Genomic DNA, 10,989 nt, shown 5'->3' on the forward strand with positions numbered 1-10,989 from the left:
ATGGAAGGGTTTGGGCCCTTTGGGGGCGGTCCCGCTGCTGGAGGGCGCGACCGCGTCAGCCCCTAGCCCGCCCTCCGTGTGGGCAATCGCGCGCACAGCCCGGATTCTGCAGCCGTGCCGCCGGGCGTCCGTGGAGCTTCGCGGGGAGGCCGGCCCGGCTGCGGCCGCCGCGAGTGGCCCCCGGCTGGGCGCGCAGTACACGGCCCCTCTGAGACCTGCGCAGGAATCCCGCAGCCCTCCCGGAGCGCCCGGCCGCTGGTTCCCATTAGAGCAGTTCCGGCGCCGACCTCGCTGGGGGGCGGGGAGGGTGACCCCCTACTCGGATCCTCTAGGTCCTAGAGGTAGCAGGATTTCCCGAACCTTGCTCGGCTCTGCCGGGAATCTCGGGGTTGGGGGTGGGAGCGGGGAGAGGCGATGCACCTCACCCGCCGGCTCTGGCTGACCCCCAGAGCGCGGAGCCCTGTGTTCCCCAGAGGCCTCACTAGAGAGAATCCATGCTTTCCCCCCTCAAACCTGTAAATCCGGTTGAACCTTAGCTTAAGGAACGTGGGCAGTGGGGGCCACTGAAGGGTGCTAAGGGCGCTAGGGTGGGATTTGAGGTCTCCGGAAGAGGGCTGGTGACCCCTGGGGAGGAGGTGGCTCAAGGAGGCCAGAAGCGGTTGGCTGATCCCGCAGGAGAGAGGAAGGAGGCAGGAAAGGGGCGAGGGATTCAGAAGTGGGCTTAGGCTCCAGGCCCCTGCAATGGGAACTGCGTGGTGACGCTGCCCTTGAGTTCATCTTGAGATCTGAGTTTGACTGACGGGCAGGTGGCTGCACAGCTGTGGCCTCCAGGTGCGATGGGATGGGCAGGGGGAGCCTGGGAGTCCGGGCAGGCTTTGAGGCTCCGCTCTGATGAGAGCCGGAAGTAGGTGAGGAATGAGGACCCCAAAGACTAGGTTCACCCCTGGAAGAGCTGGGGGTGGGTATGGAAATCTCTGGGTAGAAGGGTGGAGGACAGCCGGGCACCCCTCCCCCCATCCTAGAAACAGGGGAGGCCCGAGGCGGGGTGCAGTGGAGGTGGCGGAACTCTGAAGGAGCTTGCTCAGCCGGGGGGTGGGGGTGGGGGTGGGGGGGGTGGGCAGGCAAGACGGCCACAGCGGGAGAAGTCTCAAGTTCAAGGGCAGCGCGGCGCAGTGTTAGAGTGAGGCAGGGCCTTGCATGCCCACCCAGTTCCTCCAGCCAGCCACCTACAAACCGTCTGCCTCCTGGCTCAGCCCCCAGCGTGCACAGCTGCCACGTCAGCTCCTGTACCTGCTGCTGACCCCTGCCAACTGCCTCTTACCAAGTTGATGAATTTTTGTTCTTTATTTCCCTTCCACCCACCCCCACCCCCCTCTCCCCTGCTCTCACTGGATTGGTGCAAAGCGGCCCCCTGGTGCCAGCTTTTCTTCCCTTTTCTCTTCAGGTTGCAAATGACACACTTAGCTCTGGAAAGTTCCCCCCAAACCCAACATGAGTATGAGGAGGTGGGAAATTGGAAAGCAGCCCCACCTCCCCACCCCCCACCCCGCCCCCGGAGCTAACAACGCCATAGAGATCCAGGGGCCAGGCTGGATCTGCCAGCAAAGCCATGCAATCAGAAAAAGCTGACCTCCCTCCCACTGGAGCCCTCCATTCTCTTCAAAGCCCCCCTCCTGTGGCACCCAGGTCTCTCTGAGCTCAGTCACTTGATGCATGCAAGGCCCCATGCGAGGTCTTGTTGGAGGCATCCACGCAGATAGTCACAGCGTCACCTCTGGGAAAGAATGGCCCTCTGGGGCCTCCCGGAGAAGCATCAGGAAAGGTGATGCTCTCGCGTCTGGGAGGCGGCAGAGCGAGGCACCTTCGGTGGTGCCCACAGGGAGCTTCGCGGTGATAGCTCTGTCAGAATTGTTCTTTCGGGACCTACGTTCTGGTGTAGCTGGTTTGCTGCCGCAAGCCATGCCACATCCCATGTGGGCGTTGGTTCAAGTCCTGGCTGCTCCATTTTTGATCCAGCTCCCTGCTAGTGACCTGGGAAAACAGTAGAGGTTGGCCCAAAAGCTTGGGCCCCTGCCAGCCACGTGGGACACCCAGGTGAAGCTCCTGGCTCATCTGGGGAACCAGCAGATGCAAGATCTCTCTCCTTGTGTAATGTCTCCCCCTCCCCTCTGTAACACTTTCAAAGAAATCAACAAATCTTTTATTTATTTATTTACTTATTTGAAAGGCAAAGTTACAGAGAGGCAGAGGCAGAGAAAGAGGTCTCCCACCTGCTGGTTCACTCCCCACATGGTCACAATGGCTGGAGCTGGGCCTATCTGAAGCCAGGAGCCAGGCATCTTCCTGGTCTTCCATGTGGGTACAGAGGCCCACTACTTCCATGTGGGTACAGGGGCCCATCTACTGCTTTCCCAGGCCATAGCAGAAGAAGAGCAGCCAGGACTTGAACCAGTGCTCAAATGGGTGCCCATACGGGATGATGGCACTGCAGGCTGTGGCTTTACCCACTAAGCCGGCCCCTATATTTTTCTTTTTCTTTTTTAATTTTTGTTTCTAGTTATGTTTGAGAGGTGGAAAGAGAAACAGAACTCCTACCCACTAGCTCACTCTCTAAACTCCTCCCAAAACCTGAGCTGGGCCAAAGCTAGGAACTTGGGAACTCAATCCAGGTCTCCTATGTGGGTGGCAGGGGTCTAAGCACTTGAGCCATCAGCATTGCCTCCCAGGGTGTGCATTAGCAAGAGGCTGGAGTGAGGAGTGGAGCAAAGCATTGGGCCCAAACACTCCAGTATGGAATGCAGGCATCTGATGCACGAGGCTACCGCCTGCACCGATGACGGTATTTTTTAACAGGATGGAAGCCTTCCCTGTCCATAAGTCATTTGCAGACTATATGCCTAAGAAGAGCTCTGGGAATCCACAAGGAAATGAGAAACTCCTGAAGGTTTTCCAACCTGGAGTGAGGGTACATGATCAGAAATGTCCTTTAAAGGATGGACATTGGGCCCTAGTGGGTGATATGTCAGTTAGGACACACGCATCTCACACCAGAGTGCTTGGATTCGGTGCCCAGTGCAAATGACTCCAGCTTCCTGCTGACGGAGGCCCCAGGAGGCAGCAGTGATGGTCCAAGGGGGTGGGTTCCTGCTCCCCATGTGGGAGACCTGGATTGAATTCCAGGCTCCCGGGTTTGACATGGGACAGCCCTGGCTCTTGTGGGCATTTGTGGAGTGAACCTGCGGGTGGGAGATCTTTGTCTTTCTGTCTCTCTGCCTTTCAAGTAAGCACATTCAAAAACATTTAAAAATGAATTTATAAATTTAAAAATACACGAAAGGCTCTATGAAAAAAATAGATAAATTGGACTTGGTTAAAATTTAAAACTTTTATTGAAAAACAATATCAAGAGAATGAAAGACAACCCACAGAATGGGAGAAACTCAAAGGTCTGAAACAACCATGTAATTCAGAATATATAAAGCACTCTTAGGTTCCAACACTAAAAGAGAGCAACCCAACTTAACATGGAGAAAGGACTTGAATGGATATTCCCCAAGAAGATAAACAAATGGCCAAAGAGCCCAGGAGATGCTCGGTAGCATGAGTCACCAGGGACAGACATCAAAGCCACGACAAGATGCTACTTCACACCCATGAGGACAGGGAACTATAGGATGGGAAGAATGGTAAGAACGAAAAGTTGGGCCAGCGCTGTGGCTCACTAGGTTAATCCTCCACCTGCGGCGCTGGCATCCCATATAGGCGCCGGGTTCTAGTCCTGGTTGCTCCTCTTCCAGTCCAGCTCTCTGCTGTGGCCTGGGAAGGCAGTGGAGGATGGCCCAAGTGCTTGGGCCCTGCACCCGCATGGGAGACCAGGAGGAAGCACCTGGCTCCTGGCTTCAGATCAGCGCAGAGCAGCCATTTGGGGGGTGAACCAATGGAAGGAAGACCTTTCTCTCTGTCTCTCTCTCACTGTCTAACTCTATCTGTCAAATAAATTTAAAAAAAAAAAAAAAAACCAAAAAGTTAGTGTTGGCGAGGGTGTGGAAAATTGAACCCTCTTATGAGCTGGTGGGAATGGAAAATGGATCTCTGTCAAGCAGCCTGACAGTTCCTCAGACTGGCCATCATGCAGCCACCGGCTGACCCAGCAGTTCCACACAGACCCAAGAGAAGTGATCATTACTCACAACAGCCAAAGAGGACTCATCCCAGGCCATTGCCAGTGAGCACCTAAGCAATGTGGTCTGTCTGGCATGGATTATCTGCTTGGTCCCAAACAAAAATGAAGTACTTTTATGTGCTTGGGCGTGGCTGAAGCCTGAACATATGTTAAGTGAAGGAAGTCAGTCGCGCAAGACCACAGACGTGACTCCATTGATGTGAAAAACCAACAGAGAAATGTATAGAGATAGGAAGCCAGGTAGTGGCCGGCTAGGGCTGGGGCAGGAGGTTGGAAGGAGCAGGAGGCGGTCGGTGAAGCACACAGTGCTTCTCTGGGGTGATGAAAGTGTTCTAAAATGCATCGTGAGGGTGATTGCCTATGTCTGCGAATGCACTTGAAACCATGGAATTCTGCTCTGGACGAGTGAATCGTATGGGATGTGAGCTGCTTCTCCCCAGAGCTGTTAAACGTCTCACACAGTGAGACACCACTTCGTATCCACTAGGATGGTTTGAAAAATGGAAAACCACGTGTTGATGAGGATGGGGAGAGATGGGAGCACTCCTCCATTGCTGGCGGGAATGGGAAATAATGCAGCCGCTTGGGAAACCAGTTTGGTGGTTCCCTCAAGAAGGTTAAGTGCAATGACCCAGGAACTCTACTCCTAGGTACATACCCAGCAGAATTGAAAACAGGTGTTCAAACAAGAATTTGGACATGAATATTCATTGCAGGTCTATTCACAATAGCAAAAAGTGGAAACAGCATGAATCAGCAGGGAAAGTAGCATGAGTGTCCATCAACAGAAGAATTCACAAACAAAATGTGCTATATTCATACAATAGAGTATTATTCACCCATAAAAGGAATGAAGGACTGATCCATGCTGAACATGAATGAACCTAGAAAACATGCGAAGTGAGAGAAGCCAGAAACAGAAGGACGAATATAATATGAAATATCCAGAATAAGCATCCACACAGACAGAGAGCAGCTTAGTGGTTGCCAGGAGCTTGGAGGAGGGGAAATGGGGAATGATTGCTTCATGGGAACTGGGTTTCCATTAGGGGGTGATGAGAAAATCGTATAACTAGACAGTGGTGACAGTTGGATGCCACTGCGAATGTTCTAACACTGAGTTGCATGCGCATGTGGTTACAATAGTAAATTGTGTGGCAAGTATTTTACCACACAATGCAAAACTTACTTATTTTAAGGATTTATTTTATTTATTTGAAAGGCAGAGCGGCAGAGAAAGAGAGGGAGAGACAGAGAGAGAGAGAGAGCTTTTCCATCCACTGGTTCACTCCCCAAATGGCCGCAACAACTAGGACCAGGCCAGACTGAAGCCAGGAGCCGGGAACTCTGTCTGGGTCTCCCACATGGGTGGCAGGGGCTCAAGCATTGGGCCATCTTTAGTGCCTTCCCAGGTGCATTGGCAGGGAGCTGGATTGGAAGTGGAGCAGCTGAGACTCGAACCCGGTGCTCCAATAAGGGATGCCGGCATGCAGGTGGCAACATAACCCACTGCGCCACAACACCAGCCCCTGTGCTTTTTTTTTTTTTTTTTTAAAGAAGGTGTTAGGAAGCCTCTCTGTATTATTATTACTATTTGGAGATAGTCCTCAGAGAATTAAAATCACTAATTCTTGGAGAATAATGCACATATACCCCCGGGACCCTGCATACAGGTCCTAGGCTGTCAGTGTCACCAGGTCCAAAGAAGGCTGGGACCAGCACTAGATGTCAAGAGACCCAGGGTCAGAGCGAAGCCTTGAGCAAGGCATGAGCTGGCCAATGAGGCCACTCCTCACATCCCTCTTTCCAGGACAGCAGTTCCCAAGGGGTTACCACCCGTGCCAGCCAGGCTGTTGTGTATGGAAAGCCAGCTGGTAAACATCCCATCCCCCAAAATGTTCACTGCCCCCCCAGCCTCCTCGGGCAGCTTGGGAGAGATGCCAAAGGCTAACTAGACTGAGGAAATGCAGTTTTGAAACAGCTCTCAAAATTCACCAGCTTGGACTCCCAACTTCTGGTCGAGACGGAGCATCAGGGACCCACTCATCCTCCCACCTCTCATCTGAAACACCCAGGAAGCAGCCACAAAATATCTGAAGCAGTGGTTTCCCAGAGGTCGGGCCCGCTGCGGGAAGGGCAGCAATCTCTAAGTGTCGGGAGAAATGAGCTAAGCCTGTGAGCGGCCCACACATAACCGCCTGTCGGGAACTTCCGGAGCCCAGCAGGGGAGCAGGGAGCCAGCCTGGAGCCCAGCAGACTTCCGGAGCTGAGCCGCCACCGAGCGTCCAGCGGGTGTGGAGAGGCTGGAATTGAAGGATGGCATGCCGGAGAGGACCCCAGAGAGGCATGCAAGCCCCTCTCCAGGAGAGCTACAGCCTCAAATATATGTTTGTTTGTTTATTTGTTTTTAAAGATTTCTATCTTTTTTTTTTTTTTTTTGACAGGCAGAGTGGACAGTGAGAGAGAGAGAGAGAGACAGAGAGAAAGGTCTTCCTTTTGCCATTGGTTCACCCTCCAATGGCCGCCGCGGCCGGCGCACCTTGCTGATCCGAAGCTGGGAGCCGGGTGCTTCTCCTGGTCTCCCACACGGGTGCAGGGCCCAAAGACTTGGGCCATCCTCCACTGCACTCCTGGGCCATAGCAGAGAGCTGGCCTGGAAGAGGAGCAACCGGGACAGAATCTGGCGCCCCGACAGGGACTAGAACCCGGTGTGCCGGCGCCGCAAGGCGGAGGATTAGCCTATTGAGCCACGGCGCCAGCTCTATCTATTTTCTTGAGAGGTAGAGCTACAGACAAAGAGAAAGGTCTTCCATCCACTGGTTCACTCTCCAGGTGGCCACAACAGCTGGAGCTGTGCCAATCCAAGGCCAGGAGCCAGATGCTTCCTCTGCGTCTCCCACACGGGTGCAGGGGTCCAGACACTTGGGCCGTCATCCCACTGCTTTCCCAGGCCACAGCAGAGAGCCAGATCAGAAGAGGAGCAGCCAGGACTAGAACCGGTGCCCATATGGGATGCTGGCTCTGCAGGCGGAGGCTTAGCCTACCACGCCACAGCACCAGCCCCTATCAGGTTTATTTAAAAAGACACAGTTACTCTAATTGCATCCCGTATGTTCAGAAGATCATGTAAGTAGGTAGTGGAAGGCAAGGGAAGGTTGGTGATGGAAGACATCAGGGCTAGTCCCAAATCGACCTTCTAGAGATAAAATGTTTGCAATGAACAGCATTGTTAATGGAATTGACAGCAGATTAGATGTCACAGAACATCTTAGTAAACTTGAAGACAGATCAATAGAAGCTACCCAAATCAACAGCAACAGTAAGAGAGTGTAGGCCGGCGCCTCGGCTCAATAGGCTAATCCTCCCCCTGCGGCGCTGGCACCCCGGGTTCTAGTCCTGGTCGGGGTGCCGGATTCTGTCCCGGTTGCCCCTCTTCCAGTTCAGCTCTCTGCTGTGGCCAGGGAGTGCAGTGGAGGATGGCCCAAGTGCTTGGGACCTGCCCCTGCATGGGAGACCAGGGGAAGCACCTGGCTCCTGGCTTGGGATCAGCGCGGTGCGCTGGCTGCGGCGGCCATTGGAGGGTGAACCAACGGCAAAGGAAGACCTTTCTCTCTGTCTCTCTCTCTCAGTGTCCACTCTGCCTGTCCAAAAAAAAAAGTTAAAAAAAAAAAAAGAAGAGTGTAAAAAATGAGCATCGCTGAGCTCTGGGGCAACTTCAAATAGCCTAACATACGCGTTTTGATAACAACTGCAAGTCTGAGGATCTAAGAAACTCATTGAACCTCGAGCAAAAGCAATGCGAAAGACGCTCGCTATCAAAGCCGCACTGGGAGGAATTTACAATCAAATATCCCTGTGTCTATTTCCAAAATTGAGTATGCAGTTGACAGCTGCATTCATCTGTTTTCTTTTGTTATTATAACAAAATACCTGAGGCTGGACACCTACAAAGAAAAGATGCTAGGGCCGGTGCTGTGGTGCAGCGGGTTAAACCACAGCCTGTAGAGCCGGCATCCCATATGGGCGCCAGTTCGTGTCCTGGCTGCTCCTCTTCCAATCCAGCTCTCTGCTATGGCCTGGGAAAGCAGTGGAAGATGGCCCAAGTGCTTGGTGCCATGCCCTCATGTGGGACACCCAGAAGAACTCCTGGCTTCTGGCTTCAGATCCGCCAGGCTCAGACTGGTGCAGCCATCTGGGGAGTGAACCAGTGGACAGAAGACCTCTCTCTCTGTCTTTCCCTCTCTCTGTCTGTAACTCTACCTCTCAAACAACTAAATAAAAAATTCTTCAAAAATTGTTTTCATTTTTTAAAAAATTTTAAAGTTATTTTCTACAAGGATGCCAAGATCATTCAACGAGGAGAAAAGTAATCTTTGCAAACGACGGTGCTGGGACAACTGGGTGGCTACAGACAGAAGAAGAAATTTGGACCTCTGCCTCATAGTCCACACTCAAGTCAGCTCAGAGTGAAGCAAACTCTAAATGTAGGAGTTCAAGCTGTAACGCTCTCAGAGGGAAGCATACATCTTTATGACCTTGAATTAGGCAACGATTGCTTAGATATGACACATAAAGCATAAGCAAACAAAGGAAAAAAGAAAAATTGGGCTTAAAAATGAAACGCTTTTGTGTTTCAGAATGCACCCTCAAGGAAGTGAAGAACAACCCACAGAATGGAAGAAAATATTGTCAAATCTCTCTCTCTTTTTTAAAGATGTATTTATTTATTTGAAAGGCAGAGGCAGAGAGGTCTTCCATCTGCTTGTTCACTCCCCAAATGGTCACAGCAGCCAGAGCTGAGCCGATCCAAAACCAGGAGCCAGGAGCTTCTTCTGGGTCTTCCATGTGGATGCAGGGGCCCAAATGCTTGGGCCATTTTCAGCTGCTTTCCCAGGCCATAGCAGAGATCAGAAGTGCAGCAGAAGTGGAGCAGCTGGGACTTGAACCGGTACCCATAGGGGATGCTGGCACTGCAGGCGGTGGCTTTACCCACTACCCCACAGCGCCACCCCCTGTTTACAAATTTTGTGTCTGAAAAGGGCTACTACCCAGAATAATATAATTTAAAAAATATTTTTTTTTTTTGAAAGGCAGACTTACACAGAGAGAAGGAGACACAGAGAGAGAAATCTTCCATCTGCTGGTTCACTTTCCAACAACCGGAGCTGGGCCAGGCCAAAGTCAAAAGAAACAGGATCTTCTTCCCCGTCTCCCACATGGGTGCAGGGGCACAAGCACAAGGACCATCTTCTGCTACTTTCCCAGGTGCATTAGCAGGGAGCTGGATCAGAAGTAGAGCAGCTGGGACTCCAACAGGTGCTGATATGAGATTCCGGCAGTCCAGGTCGGCTGTTTTACCCACTATGCCACAATGTTAGCCTCCAGAATAATATCTTTTTTAAAAAAAATTTATTTATTTACTTGAAAGTCAGAGTTACACACAGAGAGGAGGGGAGGCAGAGAGAGAGAGATCTTCCATCCGCTGGTTCACTCCCCAGATGGCCACAACGGCCGGAGCAGTGCTGATCCGAAGCCAGGAGCCTGCAGCTTTTTCTGGGTCTCCCACACAGGTGCAGGGGCTCAAGGACTCGGGCCATCTTCTGCTTTCCCAGGCCATAGCAGAGAGCTGGATCAGAAGTGGATGGGATGCCAACACTGTAGGCGGTGGCTTTACCAGCTACACCGCAGCGTCAGCCCCCAGAATATCTTTTTTTAAAATCTCATAACTCAATCCCAAAAAGATAAATAACTCAGCTTAAAAACAGTGAAGGATTTGGGTAGACAAGTCTCCAAAGAAGCACTTTAAAAGATGCTCAACATCATTCGTCATTAGAGAAATGCACTCCGAGACAGCACAACATACCCACTGAATGGCTAAAATGAACAACTCTGTCTGTCCCAGGAACTCCTGTTGGCAAGAATGTGGAGCAACTCGGAACTTTCATATACATCAGATGAGAATATAAAATGGAAAACTGCACTGGTTTCTTAAAGAATTAACCATTCACCTCCTGTATGACTCACCCTGCCTCTCCGCCCAGGAGAAGTGAAAGAGCTCATCCGCACAGACTTGCATGTGGAGTTCCATCCTAGCGATCGGCTTTCTTCCCAGGAGCCACAAACTGGAAACCACCCAGATGTCCGTCAACTGGTGAACACAAACAGTAAATCAATCAATTCTAGTGCATCCGTAACGGGGAGTGGTAGTCCTCAACCGCGACTGGGAAGGAAGTATTGGTACCCACAGCCACACAGACGGCTCTCACGGTAGCTGCGCTGAGTGGAAGAAACCAGAAGAAAACTCGTCATGGTGACAGAGGGTGGCGTTTACCTAGCAGTGAAGTCGCCACTTGGGATGCCCGCGTCCCGTGTCAGAGGGCCTGGGCTCCCAGCTCCACTCTCATTTCAACTTCCTACCAACGGGCGGCTCTGGAGGCAGCAGGTGTTGGCCCAATTAATGGGGTCTCACCACCCACACAGGAGGCCCAGATAAAGTTACCTGGTTCCCAGCTTTGGCCTGGCCCAGCCCTGGATGTTATAAGCATTTGGGGAGTGAACCAGCAGATGAGAGCTGTCCCTCTGTCTGTCCCTGTCTGTCTCGCAAGTAAACTAAATTCCGTAGTGACAAGAAAGTGGACCAGTGGCTGCTTGGGGATGAGAGGAGGGGGCGGGCAGTGGTAAGGGGGCGACAGACAGAGGGGAGCCAACAGCTGTGTGCACCTCTGGGCTGCCGAGATGGCTTAGAGGTGTGTGTGCTTGCTAGAATGTTTTTAAAGTCTGCCTTTTAAATGCCTGCCATTTGTGTA

This window comes from Lepus europaeus, chromosome 5, assembly GCF_033115175.1.
Source record: "Lepus europaeus isolate LE1 chromosome 5, mLepTim1.pri, whole genome shotgun sequence".
Taxonomy (NCBI): Eukaryota; Metazoa; Chordata; class Mammalia; order Lagomorpha; family Leporidae; genus Lepus; species Lepus europaeus.